Below are 18456 nucleotides of genomic sequence, written 5' to 3' on the forward strand. Positions count from 1 at the left end.
ATTAGAGGTAACCTTTACTTTGCACAGGGCAGCACCTTACCCTAAGCACAGTTCTGCATATTGCCACAGACGGTGCTTTCAAGTGAGGATTGTGACGACAACAACAGTTGTGGGACTGAAGAAAAGAATTCTTTTTCTTGTTTCTTGCTCCTATTTATGCCATGTTCTCCCCCACAGATGTGGAAGTGTTGTGGTTCTACCCAAGCTGGCAGCTAAGGACAACACAGCTGCTCACTCACTCCCCTGGTATTCCCAGAGGAATTCCTCTGGGAATTCCTAGTATTCCCCCTAGTATTCCCCTCCTCCCAGTATGGGGGGACCAGGGCAGGAAGGATTAGAGAAGGCAGGCAGTGGCTCTCCCTATTTTCCAGGGAGCAGAGCTGAAACAGGCCTGGCCCACAACTTTCTTTGGGTGATGTAGGTGGGCAGTAGCAGAGCTGGCACTGCCACCAGACCACACAATCCTAGAGAAATTCCTCATTTGTATCAACCACCTGAGAAGGTTCCTTTCCTGATCATGCAGAAAGGAAAAACCTTAGGTTTGAAGCACTATTCCCATGCAAAATAATCTCTCCTAAGCTATGAGAGTGTCAAATTAACTTACATCTCTGGAGCACTGTCCCATACACAATTATGCCAACAGCAAAACTGACACACAGAGAGCATTGCTGTGAGCACACAAGACACTTCTTTTGCTACTCTTCCTGTTAGATATAATCCTGCCTCATAGATGTCTTGTTCCAAACTGATTAAACTCCTTTATGAACAGTGCAGCCCTTGAAGTTCATCCCTGACAGCACTTAGTGAGAAAATGACAAGTTCCTCCAAGCAGAAGGAATAGCTGAACAGGACAAAAGAAAGCTTACATAAGTGGTATAGTTGATCTTTCCAAAATACCTTTCTAAAATACTAAATCCTGCACCACAAAACTGAGTGAACAACAAGAGCCAAAGTTGGTTTAACTGCAAGGTCATTTTCTACTTTGAAAGATTTTCCCTTATCAGGATCAGTATCATAAGATAGGGCCTCTGAGGAAAAAACCCTGGGCAAATATCCTAGAGGTGTCAACATTTTTGCCTGCCTGCATTCCCAAGACCTCTTAAGGCATGATTTATATTAACAGAACAATACAAACTTGTCCTAGCAGGAACATGAACTCTGTGACTGTTCCCTTCTAAAATATACTCTTTCTTGGCTGTTGTCTTTGCAAACACCTTGAATTGCCAAAATCATCTGACTCACCTGCCCCCAGCAGTGAGCAGGCCATAAGTCCTTCTCATGAATAACACTTTCCCTTCCCTTTCTGACTGTAGTTCAGCTGAGCTACTAGCACAGGATCCATGGATCCTGCAGGAGAAATCATCCTTGAGGACGGTCCATTATATGCATGCTTTAGCATTCATTTCATCCACCACTAAATGTGCAGGAATGAGATCTTTATGGTTGGTCCTTTACAACCCAAATCATTCTGTGAAAGAGTCTGAAAACACTATGTTATTTGCTGTTCCTCAACTGCTTTTTAAATGAGGCAATAATGAAGTAGCTTTCTAACTCTCTCCTTGCAGAGATGAAAATTTATTAGATCACCTGACTATTCCAGTGGAACCAGATATATCATTCTGATGGAAAATCCATGTATTCATATCTGCCCTTACAAATATTTAAACCTCAGAAATTGTGTTCTAGGAGAGGAAAGGGAAGCACAAATATTTGTTTGAGTGCCTTGTTGGGGAAGGAAAGGGAAAAATACTGATCAGCATTTCCTAGGATCAGTAGAGTGGACATTAAATCCATGGCAAGGTATAATCCATAGCTTACAGCTGAAGTTGCATCAGAACTGCAGATGATATTACAGACTAGGTCATCTTTTATACTATAGCACCCCACAGAAAATCACCACTAGAAAGGCTGCTCAGAGCTTTCATTTTAATGTGGGAAACCATAATTGTGCTTCAGGCATCTCAGTCAAGCAGAACAAAAAAGTTTAAAAAAAAATAATTTGAAGCACAGACTCCAGCCATGACCCTGTTAGACATCAAATGTTTTTCATTTAATTTAACCAAGAACTAAGAACTTTCTCTGCTTACCACATTTTATTAACTTGACTGACTGCAGAGGAGGTATTTTAAGTCTCTACTGCCAAGTTATTTGTGAAAGCATTTGTAATTTGTAAGCACATGAGCATACAGGAAGTAAAACTTAGCTATTAGTGTATCAATAATATGTATTTATTCTGAACTTTCTGGCCTTTGTTGTTTTGGTTTTTAATCTATTGTGAAGAAAACATTTAATAGAACATTTATTCCCTTTCTAAGGAAATTTGCAACTTGTACTACAACCCTTTTGGTTCTGCCCTAGAACTCTTTCCAGAGCTGAAAATACCAGCTAATGGGGCTAAGCTTCTGATTTAAGACTGAACTGTTATCCTCTCTTGTAAAAACCTTGATGAATGTGGTCCTGTTCACCAATTGAAAAAAAAAATCATTAAGATTAAGAATATTCACACACAGTTAGATACAAAAAACCTGTGGAAGGTGAGATGAGTCTGTTGAACATGAGCTGATCTTGGACTATGTGTCCTTGCACTTGCCTTCTTCCCAGTGTGATTGGAAGCAGCTTCTATGGCAACTTGGACAGCTCTGGAAAATTTCCTGAGATAATCAGGAGTTTGAGACAATTACTTGCCCAGCTTTTGAAGGGGCTAACAGACCAGGGATGATTTGCATTTAGCCACTGGCAAAGGCATCACAGCAAGATGTAAATAAGGTGTCATTAATTCACCTGTTTCATGCCGCTGAGTTATTGAGGCACTGGATGCTGCTAAATCCATAGTAATCAATACCACCAGATGCATGAACAGCACTTTTTCTTTGCTCTTTCAGCTATGTAGCAAATGCTCAGCTAAAATAACTCTGCTCCTGCCTCCAGGGGCTCCAGCAGCAGTCAAGTTGGGACTTCACACCTCTAATTCTTGCATGGTATAAAACATGGACACAGGAGACTGCATAATGCTTAGACTCCCTTCTGCAGTTTAAGATACAGTGCCTGGTTGTTTAAGTGGTGCTCATTTTCACTTAATTTCATTTCTGGTAGTTTCTGTGGTTTGTCTCCCATCTATCAAAACAGGGATCAAAACAGGGCACTGAAGAACCCAGCTCAATTATTCCTTTAGATAGGAAAGTATTACTTGCAAAAAAAAAACAAAACACCAAAACACAAAAAAAACCCCAAACAAAACACAAAAAAAAAAGTTTTTCTACCCTCAGGAATTTCAGCAGCAAATGAGAAATTGGATTCTTTGTGTCAATCTACCATACATTACCAAAGAGTCAGGAAATCTCACTAATAGGAAGTGCTAGAACTATTTTTTTCTGATACTTGAATTACTGCTTTTACAGATATAATTAATCTTCTTCCTGCCTGCACTCAGTATATTTTCCACACAGCACCATCCCCAAAATGCTTGTTACATACCCTCAAAGCAGCACTGTTTACATTCACACTTGATATTTATTACACAGGGTCTGAAGAGTTTGTATATCTGCATCCAGCCCTTCTCCACAGCTTTCCATTTCTCACACTTATCTGTGAAACAGCTGGAAGTAACTGCTGGAAAGCCCTGATAATCCTATTCAGATAAACCACATTTCTAGTATCCAACAGTGTTCAAGAAAACCATGAATCAACCAACCTATATAGATAGCAATCTCTATAATACAGCTTTTTAAACTTTATTTGGTTATTCTATCAAATGCAGGTTAATAGGTGTATTTGGTGGCATGTAAGTCATTCATAAAAGGGTACAAAAAGCAGCCACACATCCAACAACCCAGCAATGTTTATTTACAAAAACACTACAAGTCTTGAACACAGAACTTCTTTTTAATGCAGCTAAGTGGAAATTATCAGCTTTCTTTTCTTCAAGGTTACACCCAAGTTTCATATATGGCATGATCCCCAGCTGTGCAAATGCTTAAGCTGCATTCATGTTAACAGATGTTAAATATTTCAGTCTCTGAAACCATGACCACAAAATGGAGAATTTCAATGGCTACATTTGAATATGCAAATCTGAAATGTCAGTCTTGATGAGCAGGCAGAATACTTTCGTTTCCTCCAACTTATGGATTCCTTGATTTCAAATCTAAAAGAAACAGATGTGACCATGCCACCTGACCTCCCAAATTCCTGCAATACACAGAGTTGCTCCAGAACCCCTTGTGCTCACTGCCTGGTTTACCCTCTCATATTTTGTGTCAAGCAAAGAGCAAACCCAGGCTGGGTACTGTGGAGCATCTGATTCTGCTGTGACCCAGAGAAACTTCACTGACCTTTAAAGTTAAGCAAGTGAAAAACCTCAGTCAAGTAATGCCCTTTGCAGTGGAAACCTTATGCCATTTTTAAATTTGATACAATCATGCCCAGGAAAACAGAGTGGGTACAGTCATGTGAAGCAAAAAAGGAAATGCAAATTGCAGCCTCCTATGCACTGCTGAAGCATTTGCGTGTTAAAATTCCACTGCTTCTTTCTAAGATGGTTCTTTCTACAGAGTGACTTTCTACTCCTTCCTGTTTAATTGCTGTGCCTGCACACAGGTTACAGGTTTGCCTTACATACTTGTTCACAGCAAGAAAATAAATGTATGTCACAGACAGATACAAATATTCACTCAGTTTTACTTCAGGAGAAGAAATTCTGTGAGAAATAGATTGCTAAGTAACAAATGGTGATTGTCAGGCCACAACCAGGGTAGTATTACACAGAAAACAGCAAATCATTTTTAGTATCAGGCAGAGGGCAAATGCAGCCAAGGGTGTATTTCTCTCCTCCTATTTTGCATAAATATTCCTCTATACATCAGCTTTCAGTACCTTTCATCAGCCCTCCCTTTTACTTGACATCATCACTTTGACTAGCTACCCTGTTGCCATTTCCTCCTTTTCTGAGAAGTGCAACTATTCCCTCTATATCTGTTAATAATTTACCTAAACAGCAGTGGATCACGTGGGTCTAACAACAAGCATCCACCACAACAGCAAAAAAAATTTAAAAAATTTTAAAAACCCAACAAAAATAAATCTAGGAAGCTCCTGTGACATTAAGAGGCTGTGAACACAGCATTGCTTCTTGATGGTAAAAGGTATTTCTCACCAGTAGAGTTCTCTCTAACAGATTACTTTTTAACATGAGAAAAAAAAATTTAAATGCATGTTTCTAAGATTCCATATACAATAACTTGATAATAATAGAAAGAATAAAAACTCCTCTGGCAGACCTGCAAGATGAAGCACACCAACCATGTTCAGTGGCTGTACTGCAATGCACAGGCTCACTGAAGCCTGTCAGCAAATTTGGTGTGACAAGGTAATTAAAAGATTACTGCTAAAAAATAATCAATTCAGCTCTAGCTCTGCAAAGAATTTTAGCAATTCGTCAAGCTCTCCACAGCCTAGCCAGTGCATGCCAAGTACAAGAATAAATGAAAAAAGCATGGCCTTGGCTTTGGTTTATAGCAGGCTCTGTACATACATTCAGCTCTTGCTGTTAGGCAAAGTGGGTGAATGAAGAGTTCCACCCAGTTTTGCTGGTTATGGAGTTTCTTTAAAATGGGGAAATTTGACTGTGAAATAGAAAAAAGCCTATTTGAGGAGTAGGGCCAAATTTTTTTTCCCTGACTTAATTTAGAAACCAGAGTCATGGGTCTGGTGTGAGGCAGATCTGTTCTGTTCCAGTACTGCAAGCAACTAGCAATGGGCACTAAATACTTTGGCACTTAGGGTACAGAGTGCTCCTGAGTCATTTGCTCTCTATTTACATAATTCTTCAGGTAGACCTGATACCTTTTTATAAACTTTGTACTGATCTAAGAGAAGTCAAAAAGCAGCTCAAAAATCTAACTTAGGTAGCTCATCTTACAAATCCAGGTGAAAAAGCCCAGTCCCCCTGCTCACTGACAAATACCAGTTTGCAGCATCTGATCACATGTCAAGAAACCACTTTCCAGCACACAAGTTGAATGCCCATATGTCCATTTTGCAGCCGAGTTATCTGAGGCATCAAACAGGATAAAAATACTTAAGATCCCAGAAGGAAGCAGGGTCAGGCTAGAGCATCATTTGATATGAAAACAGTAGTCATCCTTCCAGCACAGTATCAGGGCTCACTAGCTTTGGACAGTTGGTCTGTCTGCAGTTTGATCCACTGCTGCCCAGTTATTGATGTAACATTTTCTCTAAAATGCTTTCTAGTGAGGGTTAGCATCTCCTTGCTTCTGTTTGAAATATCTGCTGTCAAAAATCCTTCCAAGACATCAGCCAAGACCATCCCCATGTTGTTGTTGTTTTACTTCACACTAGGTAAGTTTACTAGGATTTTTTACACAGATTCTGGTTTAATATCAGTTTTTCAGCCCTTGTATTTAATGGATTTCATCAAATCTGGTAGATTTTATGTCCAGATTGGGGATGTTAACAGGTGATTTTTACATTCAGCATTTCTCAGCTCTTATCTTTACTAATCCAAACTAACCACTTCCATTACCATTTTAAGGGCTGAGTTGTTACTGTAACATTGCAATCGTACTGACAGCACCTCTCCATGTGCTGTCAGAATCCAGGACCAGCATGCAGGACAATGTCAAACCCAATTGTTCATCACTGACCACAAGCTCTCAATCCACTGATAAGAAGTGCTTGTCCAGCTCAAAACCAATTCCCCTCTGCAGAAACTTATGGCTTTTGATTTGAGCACAAAATTCAAGCATGATACAAAAACCAGAGGGTAAAATCTCCAGAGTCTGGCTGGAGTATCATATATCTAGGAAGATTAGACATCAGTGTTGCTACCAGTAACCTGAGACTTCAGTGAGCATTTCCCATCGTGTGCTGCACACATTTCTCTGAAACACCAGTGCCTGTGGCTTATCTTTCCAGACTCAGCTCTCCACAAGAAATAGCAGTCAATTAGCTAAAAGCCCTGCATAGACAAGTTCAATTACATCTATTTCTCCAGACCCCCATGGGGATAAACTATATGCAGGACCAACAAGGTTGATAATTAACAAACAAATTGTAAAGCAGAAGTTAAGTTACAGTAATCCATGAAAGAGTTAAGCTTGGAGGCAAAAGATGAAAGAAAGCCTAGCAAAAAAACCTATGGTAGCTTGTTCAAAATGAATTACTCAGTCTAATGTTTGCCCTTTAAGTCATTCCAGACTTACTACAATATATCTGCTAGTGTTTTGGCCTCTAGATAACCTGCCTAGTAAATCAAAGCAAAACAGTGCATAATTAAAACCTAGTCTGGTTCAGATTATAGAATATACAATTTATTTTTACAAGTAAGAAGACAAAACCCATAATTCACTTGACATTTCACCACTCTCTTGAAATATAGTCTTTCCACTGGTGAAAATAAACTGCCTAGCAGCTGTGTTATATATTTTACCTAAATGTATATTTAGATCCACGATGTGTACAGTCTAACAGATTTGTAGCAGTTTTAAGGAGCAGAGACAGTCCCTACTCAGCTTTCACACAGGCCAGTTGGGAAAACGTGGCAATAAATGGCTTTTGGGTAAACAGAAGAACAGCAGAGACCAGCAGGACACTTCATTAGTACCATTTCGTTGAGAAATAGCCTTTACCTTGTTTGGATTCCTTCATTCCAACCTGTTTCTGCAGGACCCCCATGCTCAGAACCAGTGAGGTATTAACAGCACACATTTCACAGTCAAAATCCCAGTGATGAGCCCAACACCACTGACCTCTGTAAACACAGTGGTTTGTACTGGGTGGGATATCCAGGCAAAGCTGCTGATGTGTGTCTCAAGAATGCACCCTGCCAATACAAATTCTACCCTCAAACTCACAGAGTTTCAGATAAATCCCTAATATGTGGCTCATTTCCTACTCTCCTCAGTTCACTTCCCTGCTCCAGCCACCCCATTTTTACAGCATAGATGGTGAAAGCTCACTGAATCATTCTGTACATCCTTAGCTGGAATGCCAATTCCATACATTTTCCAACAGCTACATAATTAGGCCTGTACGCCTGATGGAAAATACAAGAGAAAAGGGAATAGTCTCTGCACATTCTTGTCCCCTTTTTTGTGGAGGGACATCATAGAGCAACTGCATCCTATTTTCCTCAGTCATAAGCAATGCTAACTGTGGCACATTTTGAAGAAGTAACACAACAGTTTCTCCAGCTACAAGCTCTGAAATTGTTTCTGCAAGTAAAACAAAACCTTAATCCCAAGATAAGCAATCACCATCTTCTTTACTACATCCCTCAGCACAGTTTGTTCCTTGCTACTCCATGACTGCAGGAAAATCTGTATTACAGTAGATAGAGAAAATGATTTCCTATTATTACTGTGTGACAGCATTTGTAGTAATGCTGTGCCACAATCCCAGGGCCACAGCCAGGCACCAGAGTCTGCTGTATGTCTTCCACCTTGCCTTTGACAAGGAGCTGCTGGGAAAGCTTCAGCTGAAAACAAGCACTTGCTTCAGGCTAAGTTTTGTACATTTTCTGTATTGCTACCTCAAAGATCTCCTTGCAAACCAGGACTTCGCAGGAATTCTGACACTGTCAGTGCTGCTGACAAATTATATCTCCTAGAATGGAAGAGGTGGAAGGATATTTAAATAAGGAAAGACCAATTGTCCTTAGCAAAACTTACTTGCATTAAATCACAGTCTTGGGAATTGCTAAGTACCAGTGGCTCTGCTTTCTCAGTAAAGTATTTACTGCAGACACGAGCCAAGGGCAACCCCAGAAAAGCATAGCCAGAAACATATACAAAAAAAAAAAAACTTTTTTGTCCCATTAGCCCTGTCTTGACACATATAAACTATCTTTTTTACCCTTTTATACTGTTACATGTCAGTTACACTGGATCTGTTACCATCAACACCACATTTTCCATTCGTGTGAGCAATCTGTGGCTCATTTCAGTCTCCAAACAGGAGGTTATCCCACTGGCATGGCCTGAATCACTGTCAGAGGAAGGGTTAACCCTTGGGGTCATGTGGCTGTCATGGTATGAGGGACAGTGCTCTGAATAAAATTTCTCCTGTCCAATTAATGCTGTCTAAAGATAGTGTAAGCACACAACATCCCAGGCAGGGTGGCTTCCTCCATGGGCAAGCAGGATAACCAACACTCTCCTGGGCAAAAGGTGTCCCACACATGTCAAAAGGTGAACATTTTCTCTGGTGTTTCTCAGCTTTAGGAGACTGGATGAGTGATTATCCACACAGTGCCATGGGTAATGCAGTATGAGAAGCATCCTGGCTCCCTGACCACCCTGCAGGCCACACTGGGGTGGTTTGGGACCACTCACATTTGGCTGTCCTCTCTGCTTCTCAGAAACCCTGATTCAGGTGGGCTCCTATAAGCTGTAAATTAAGGGTACAGGGCACTGGTCCATGTCCTCTCTTGTCTGAGCCCCAACACTAAGGGACTGTTGGATCAGGTTGCATTTTCCCCTTGAGAAATACTGTGGGACTCCTTTGCCTGCACAGGCAAAAGTTTTGTGTGGCCTCCCATCACAGCTTCAGGCTACTGCTCCCAAGAATCATCTCCAAACCTAGTGAGCCTGAAAAATTCAGCCCCCAAGGGATCCTAAACTTTTACATAATCTTGACTACATTTTGCAATTTCTCCTGTCTTTCTCCAGGTCTTAATAATACACTGCTACTTATTCTTTCCTAAAAGGAAAGCAGTGGAAGAGCAAAGACTAATTCCCACCTCCAGGTATTGGAACAAAACCACTCAGGCTGAGCCTTCTCTCAAGCCTTCCCCTAAGGTGGTAGCAGAAAGTACCACCATGGACTTAATTCAACAGCTTGTCCTCCAGCAGTGGGGAAATCCCTGCAGGGAATTTTTGATCTAACAAAAATAATCCCTGGCTAACATGTTATGTGTTTCTCAGCTTGAGGAGACTGGATGATTAGTTATGGACACAGAGCAACAGGCCATGCTCTGTAAGAAGCATCCTTGCTCCCTGACCACATTGCAGGCCACTCTAAGCTCATTTGGGACACCTCATGTGTGGCTTTCCTCTCTGGTGCTTGGGAACCCTTATTCAGGTGAGATAGCTTTTGTTTTTTGACACAAACCACCACCAAGACCTCTAATAGAGGAGAAATTTGGTTTTCAAGAAAAATTCTTCATTATTATGTTTAAGAAAGGATCTTGTAGTCTCAGCTCAACAGCCCCATGGTTTTTACTGACAGTTCCTGGTGCACTAGACAGGAGGCTCTTGTGTTCAGTGAAATGATGCTTTTTCTGTGTTAACACTGGAAATAAACTATGACACCACTTGGAATCACTGGGTGTCCGTAGGAGCTTAAAATGGTTCAGCACAGATTAGGAGCAGCAAAGGAGACCAGCTGCAGAGCACATCAAGAATGATCCATGTGACAAAGCAGCAAGTGTCTGAGAATGTTCTATGAAATGTTCTGCTGCACTTCTCAGGTTTCATGGCAGCAAATTGGTTGTTCAGTATTGTAGAACACAAAGAAAGAGTTCAAGAGGAGGGATGTCCAGGAGAAGATTCCTTCATCTTCCCCCAGATTTATGTGCTAAGCATGATGCCATATGGTCTGGCATATCCCTTGGGTCAGCTTTCCTGGCTGTGTGTCCCCTCCCAAATCCTTGTGCACCCCCAGCATCCTCACTGGCAGGGCAGTACAAGAAGCAGAAAAGGCCTTGATGTTGTACAAGCCCTGCTCAGCAGTAACCAAACCATCCCTGTGTTATCAGCAGTGTGTTCAGCACAAATCCAAAACACAGCCCCATGCCTGCTACTGTGGAGAAAATGAACTCTACCCCAGCCAAAACCAGCACACGTGGAGACAGCAGCTTGAATATTTCAGAGAAAATAAAGCCCCTAATTAGCCACGCTCAAAAACTAATTATGACATAGGATAGTTGAGAGATGAAAGAAAAGCTTAATTTAGGTGAGCCAAAAGCCTATGACAGGTTAGGTACAAGCCCCAGAATCCAGCACAGCCTGTTTTACCCAGCTTGTCCTCACTGCATAGCTTGGATATGTCTGTGACACAGGCACTGTGGGAAAACACCAGTCTGAAACTGAAATCTGCTTTTTGCCACCTGCCTGTCACAAGGCAAAACCCAAAGTGGTGAGGACTAGCACAGCTTCCTCTCTAGTCCTCAACTCACAGGTGCCACTGTGTGTGGACTGAGTGAAGGGCCAGGGCAGCTTGCTGGCTCCTTGCGGTGGAAACTTCCACTGTGGGACCCAGCTGCTCATTAAGGGAAAGCACCCAGCCATTTCAGCCTCGCAGGTGTGGAGATGCAGCAGCTCTCCAGGTCACCATGCACAGCAGCCATTTCCAGGAAACAAAAAACCAACTGTGTGGAAAACATGAATAAAACATACCCCATGCAAGGCAATAAAGAAAAGCCCTTATCACAAGCTGAAACAATAACACACCATTGATTCTTCAAGACACGCCCCAAAAACAGCTAAACAGTTTAAAGGGTAACTTTTTAATGGGGCATAGCTCAGAAAATATTTTAGGTACTAAAACTGGTGCCATTTTTACAGTGACCATTTGTACTATCAGGTATCCGTGACAGGATATTTTCACTTGGATTTCCTAACTCCCTTCTGCTGCACACACATTAGCCTCGTGAGCCAATTTTATTCAGAGATTTCTCCCCCAGTCAGAATGAGGCCCATATCAGCATATTTCTGTGGAGTCCTGTCAAAATGTGCTCCCTTTTCATGCAACACCAGCTTTCAGAAGTTCTGCTAACTCAAGCTGGGCTCTCCTCCTCAGGGACCCCCCCAGTAGAAAGAACCATTGTTAATCTTGCACATCTGTAGCACTTTGGGACACCTTTGCAGATGTTACACTGGAAAATGGGGCACACTGGGCTGCCAGGGTTGTGACTCTAACCCATCCAGGGCCATGTCCCAGCCACATGAAGGACACAGGACAGGTTTATAACTGCACCTAGCACACAAAACAGCTGCTGAACACCCAAAACTAGTGTAACAAGCTAGTTACACTTGCTGTGAGTTGGAATCAGTGTTTCATTCCTGAAGCCCTTAAAATGTGAGGTAAATGTGATTCCCTTCCTGTGTACTGTATCTAACTTGTAGAATCTGGCTCTGTGGGAAAATCAATCCAGTGCAAAGGGCTTCCCACCAAGATGGAACATATTTCATTTTGTGAGAATGCAGTGATTTGTTCTAGGCCTAGCAGCTTAAGAATTGATTGCCAGGTATGGGTGAGAAAGAAAAGCCAACCCTTTGCACGGATTCTCTCCTATTTTAGTACAAGCTAATATCACAATCAATGCTGATAGCAGCCAGAAGCAATTACAGAATGTCAGCAATGGAAGAAAATGCCTGACAGCTCTACAAGTGTGGGAAACAACAAGCTTGCAGGAGCACATGGAACATCTTTAACCACCTTCTCTTAACTACCAGAATTGTTTTAGACTCTCAGGAGTAGGGAGCAGCTGGCTGGTATCACTCTCTAAGACACTGGAGCAAAAATAAGTCATCAGCAATGAGCACATTGCTTTGCTCCCAGCTCCCACAACATGCATAGACACACCTAAACATCCCCAATGCCTGCTGCCAGCACAGGTGGTTTGTAAGAAACCCTTGGATAATGGGGAGTTTTCTGCCATACCTCTTCTTCCTACCAGCTGCAGCTTCCAGTAGGATTCCAGTTGGATTCCTCTGCACAGGCTGATGTATGCAACAGCTTGGCAATGAGATTAATGGTCACAAGGCAACAAAACTGAGATCAGGGTAAAACCAGATCTGTCCTTGGGCAGAGAGAAGAGGAACAACTGGCCATGAAATTGAATGCCTGCACAACAGGACATGTAATTGAATTGTCAGTCATCTTTTTTCAATTAAAAATTATGCAAGAGTCCAGCATGTGATGAAGTACTACAACTGATAATCCAATCTGTGTCCTTTAGAGGTCTCCAACCCATCTGTCTCCCAAAGGCTGTCCACATTCATGCCAGGAGGCAGTGTGCTGATGGGATTTCATCACCAGCATCAGTCTATAAATCATACTCAGAGCCAAATGCACAGGCTCTAGCTGGCAGCAGAAGGCATTTCTGAACAACCCCACCACTCAGCTCACAACAGCCCACCCACCTGCAAGGTAGGGCAAATGGATTTGAAAATCACCCACCTGCCCCCTGATTCTCCCCAAGGATCCAGCTGGGTCTCTCATCAGCCCTGATGTCAATGTCTCTCACTAGAAGGCAAGGCACAACTGTTACCAGCTTTTCACCCATGTTTGATAACTCCCTGGAAAATCTTTTCCTGACTTGACTAAGTCAGGAACAACAGAGTGCCTCACATGTGGCAATATATCCTCTAGCATCTCACTTCCTGATCAAGGAATTTAAATATGTATTTCATCAGTTAAAGTCAAACTGTCAGATGAAATGTGATTACTTTATTGGAAAACAGAATGTAACCTTCCACTCAGACCCAGAAGTTAGCGCAGTTATTATTTGAGGTGTTTGATTGCTTTGTTGTCTGGCCATAAATTTCTAAACTGGTTCTGCCTCACATACAAGCATCACAGAATAAAAGCAATTAGAGGCTGCAGCACAGCTGCTGTGCAGAATTGGGTAAGGTACAAGTCTTTTCACCTTCAAATCACTTCTCAGTTTGAAAAAGCTTAAGGCTTGAACAGACCATTAGGTCGTGGTGTCTGACCTCCTGTGGGTCAGACCCTTAAATTGCACTGTTGCCTTTGGACTAAACTCAGCCAGTATTAACTGACTAAGCCACTTTCCAGCCAGGCAGCCATTCTGGATTTCAAGACAGTGGAAACCTACCCTTGCCCTTTGACAGTTATTTCCAGAGCATAATTCCTGCTCTGAGGAACTGCTGCTTTGTTTTCTCATTACAGGTGCATATTTTCATTTTCTACCCATTTGTTACTGCATCTCTCATCCTAGTTCTGTGAATATATTTTGCATGGAAGAAAATGGATAGTTAGCCCCTCCAGGGACTTCTGAGAGAACTCAACAGCCCAAATTCCTCAGGGCCTCCCTAAAAAGGATTCACCTTTTTTAAAATCAGTCTGACCATACTTTACTGTATTGTCCATACATTTTAACACAGCTTTAAAAACACGTACAAATATTTCAGGCTTATTTCTCTTAATGGCTTAATCCATTACCAATACACAACACAAAAAGCAGTGAAAACTGACACACCTGTGTCTAATTTGCATGCAGCCATTTCAAGCTCTATTTTGCGTTAATGACTCCCCTCCACCCAGACTGCCTTGCCTCACCAGTCTGCCTTCACTGTAACACAGCACCCACAAGCATCATTCTATCAGCTATTGACTTGCAGGCTGCAAACAGATGCTGAATTGAGGCTGCCTCTAACAAAAACTCCCAGCTGATAAGGATTCCTTAATCAACAGCTAGAATAACATCAGTTTGTTAACTCTTATCCTAGCAGCTCTGAACAGCTAATTCTTGCAAATCACAAGACCTGTGGAGGTGGGTACCTCTTGTCCCCTGCACAATTACTCTTTTCACCCCTACTTAGCTTTTTGGGCAGCACCTGTTCCCCTTTAAGCCATATTGACCTGCACTAATACATTCCTATCCTGTAGTTCTTTATTGAGTGAATCATATTTCTGTTTTGACATATTTTCCCTGGGAATACTGACAGAATAGCCAGCCTATGGATGAGCCCTAAACTAATGTGAACTCCTTGTCCAGCGATCAACTCCCATCTGTTTGTCTCTTCACATCTGCTACAAAGAGGAGAAGCAGCACTTACAATACAAAGACAAATTCCAGCTAAAAACCACACATAAAAATTCAATGCAAATCTGGAGTAGATATTTGCTCACTGTGAAAGTTGCAGCAGCAACAAAAAATCCTTATGATTCAGTTACCCCTACAGTACAAATACACCTTCTTAGGTCATGCATAGTGTATTAGCCCCACTGGGTGGGAGTGCATCCTGAATTCCCCCACAGTCTCCAGGGAATTCATAATCTTGCCCTCTCTGCTAATCCTCCTCTGGCTGGTAATCTTTATTCTGCATGGAAGGAAAAAGCACCTGATCAGAGAAGATGCCCTCAGGTTAAGGAGAACAGGTATTGAGCTCCATTAGCAAAACCCCACAGATCAAAGCTATTGACAAGCTGCTGGCAAAAGAGGCTTACCAAGGCAGAGCTGGATTTCCAGCCCTTCAAAAAGATGACAACAACAGAAACAGCACAGGCTGGGAGCACTTTCAAGTAACAAGACATCTTACGAAGACTACAAGAATTTCAAAGATTCTCAGACTAGTCCTCTTGGGTTTTATCCATTACTGAAAAGTAGAAATACATCATGACAATTATCTATTTTCAGATAATAAGAATACTAATTCAAAGGGCACAAACCTAGTTATAATGCTGTCTATAATGCCACAAGCTATCTGGAGTCACAACAAAATGCCACATCCAACACAAAGGTACAAGGTAAGGCAGTAAAAACTGGAGAAAGTGAGTATTCCCCATTCCTAAGAACAGATTATAGCTGGGCAAGGACTTTGACCATGTGAAATAGTCACAAAATACTTCACATACCTTACCATTTTTCTCTAATTTTGTAGCCAGTGCAGTACTTTGGGACTCCTCATACCTAGAAGAAACCAGCTAGACAGACCATGCTGGAGAAAGGAGGTTCTATCCTTCCTGGTTCTTAAAAACCCTCCAAAACAATCAGTGCCAATTGTTACATGAAGCTTTAATGGTGATCAGGTGTGCAACAACAGTGCCTGTTTTGAAAGCAAAGTCACAGCAGCTGAGATGTGTTTTGCAACCAGAAACAAAGCTTTATACAGGCAATAGTGGAAACACTATATACCCTGAAATATGGAAGTTACATTGATGATTGCAGCATTTGAAAGCCAACAAAAATGTAATTGTGCTGGGATTCACCCAAAGCTGTGAGGTAAATGATAACACATGTTTTCTTCAATCCTTGCCCCAAACAATCCACACATGCTGTGCTGTGAAAATATACCAATTGCAATTGGCAACTGATCGAGTTCCAACCCCCCTGCCATGGGCAGGAACTCCTGCCCCTAGAACAGGCTGCTCAAAGCCCCTTCTAAGCTGGCCTTGAACACTTCTAGGGATGGGACATCTCTGGGCAACCTGTGGCAGTGTCTCACCACCCTCACAGTAAGGAATTTCTTCCTAATATCTAATCTAAGCCTGCTCTCTTTCAGTTTAAAGCCACTAACCCTGGGCTACCCCAGGACTGGACACAACATTCTGAGTGGGGTCCCACCAGAGTGGAGCAGAATCCGCTCCCTCTCCCTGCTGGCCACGCTGCTCTGGATGCAGCCCAGGACACATTTGTCTTTCTGGGCTGTGGGCACACATTGCCAGGTCATACTGAGCTGCTTATCCACAAGCACCCCCAAATCCTTGTCCTCAGGGCTGCTCTCAGTGCATTGTCTGCCCAGCCTGTATTTGTGCTCAATTTTTTGTCTCAGCCCCCTTGCAGGATCTTGCCCTGGGCCTTGTTGAACTTGAGGTGCACAGCTTACATAGCCTCTCCTGAAGCCTGCCAAGGTGCCTCTGGGTGGCATCCCTTCCCTCAAAACTCATAATTTTACACTGTTTACACTGTTGCAACAAAATGAATGCTGTGAACTCACTATGAACCTAGGCTGACCCCCTACTTTTCAGTCTGATGTTCTTAGTGTGGTAAACTCCTTTACTTTGCTTTTGGATTATCTTATGCAATGAATAACAAAGTTAGAATAGTGACTACCACAAAGAATAAAAACATCATTTTATAGAAGTAATTTATCATCTGTAAAGTGAAGTCCCTAAGCCTTAAACAAAAAAAAAAAAAGGAAATGGATTTGCATGGGTGTTGTCCTCCTAACAGATTACTTAGATTGTTTTCAGGTTTCTTCATAGAAAGAAAACAAAACATTTCTAGATAAATGTAGCTCATTGTACTAAGATTTTTTTAAAATTGTTATAATACCAAGATCTCGTTAATCCCAAATTCAGTCCCACATTATACTTAAAAACATATTATGTATTGTTTTAATCATCCTGGGGTAATTTTTACTCCCTTACTCTGAGCAAAGTTCTCTTTTTGTCATTTTTAGTTAGGGTGAAGGGAAAACTTTCTGGTAGCAGGGGACAGTTCATTGAAGTCAAGTACAAGCTCAGCCCTGCATATGGAATCAAGCTTTGTGACCTGCTCTGATTGCAGCTAAAGGCTCACAAATCCACCGAGCCCAGAGGCCAGTTCATTTGCTCTCCTGTGCTCGCTAGGGATGAGCAGAGTTTAATGACAGAATAAAGCCGGGAATGGGGAATGTTCTGTTCCACAGCGCTGGAGCCTGCCTGTGCTGTGCGCTTGGCTCTCCATCTAGCGGGGAGCTGCCGCCTTGGAGCCCGGCTGGAGCAGGGAGGATCCGGGCCAGCGCTGGGAATGGGCTCGGGGGCTGGCACTGCTCCGTGCACACGTTTGGTAAGGAAATAGCCGCAAACATCCCTGTGTGACCGCCCAGAGCCGCTGCGGCAGCCACACCGCCACCTCCGGGGGCTGTCACTGCTGCAGTGACCCGCTGGGTGCCCCGCTCGGCTCCCGCACTGACACCAGTGAGTATCCCACTGACCGGACCCCAGGCTTCCCATAGCAATGTCCCGCTCTTCTGGATCCTCAAAGCAATTTAATGGTGGTGCCACCAGCAGCACCGTAACAGCTGGAGTTGTGCTTCCGACAGGCAAACTTGAACAAAGGGTTGTACTTTCACAGTATGTGTGTATATATATATATATATATATCTTTTCACATTTATACTTTCATGTTCCAGTGTGATATTTAGTCTGGGCTCTTTTCACTGCTCATCAGCTCCTGCTGTGTCTCAGGGTGACCGGTCCCTCCTTGGCATGGTCACAGCCCCTTGCTGGGGTCTCCCAGCATTCCTCCCACCCAGGGCACAGCCTGTAGCCACCAGCACTATGTGTATTCCTCGTCATCCCTCTAATTGAGAGTACCTGCTGATTTACTTTAAGGAAAAAGAAATAAAAAGAAAACTTTCAAGGTATTGAACCACTGCCCTTACAAGTAATAAAGGTAAAAGAATTAAGACAAACAAGATTGCCATGGAGTGGTAATGATTATCATTATAAAATCATGAAAGATTCTCGAAAGTCACTTGTTGATCTGCTGGTAGATCATTTAACTACTTACCTTATGTGACAATGGTGGATCCAGTTTCCCTTACTGAAAACTGTTAACTGTACAATAAGAACAAAGTAAGACAGTATAACCCCTCCCATTTATGTTCCTATCTGATTTTTTGTGAGAAAATGTCCATTAACACTTCCCTGTCCAGGTTGTATCTCCAGTGGCTGGACTGATACCACTGAGCATACTTTCTCCAC

General features: G+C 42.4%; 1 protein-coding gene across 2 annotated transcripts in view; it reads right to left on the reverse strand.

The window, feature by feature from the left end:
• Positions 1 to 15761, reverse strand: part of ARHGAP24 (Rho GTPase activating protein 24) — a 242869-nt gene extending 227108 nt beyond the window's left edge. Inside the window, exon 1 of one of the 2 annotated variants that reach the window (XM_064416795.1) lies at positions 15622 to 15761. The gene's annotated coding sequence lies outside the window, so the exon portion shown is untranslated. The remainder of the gene's footprint in view (positions 1 to 15621) is intronic. The other variant, XM_064416796.1, reaches the window with a different exon arrangement.
• Between the last annotated feature and the right edge of the window lie 2695 nt (positions 15762 to 18456).

The sequence above is a fragment of the Passer domesticus genome, chromosome 4 (genome assembly GCF_036417665.1).
Source record: "Passer domesticus isolate bPasDom1 chromosome 4, bPasDom1.hap1, whole genome shotgun sequence".
Lineage (NCBI taxonomy): Eukaryota > Metazoa > Chordata > Aves > Passeriformes > Passeridae > Passer > Passer domesticus.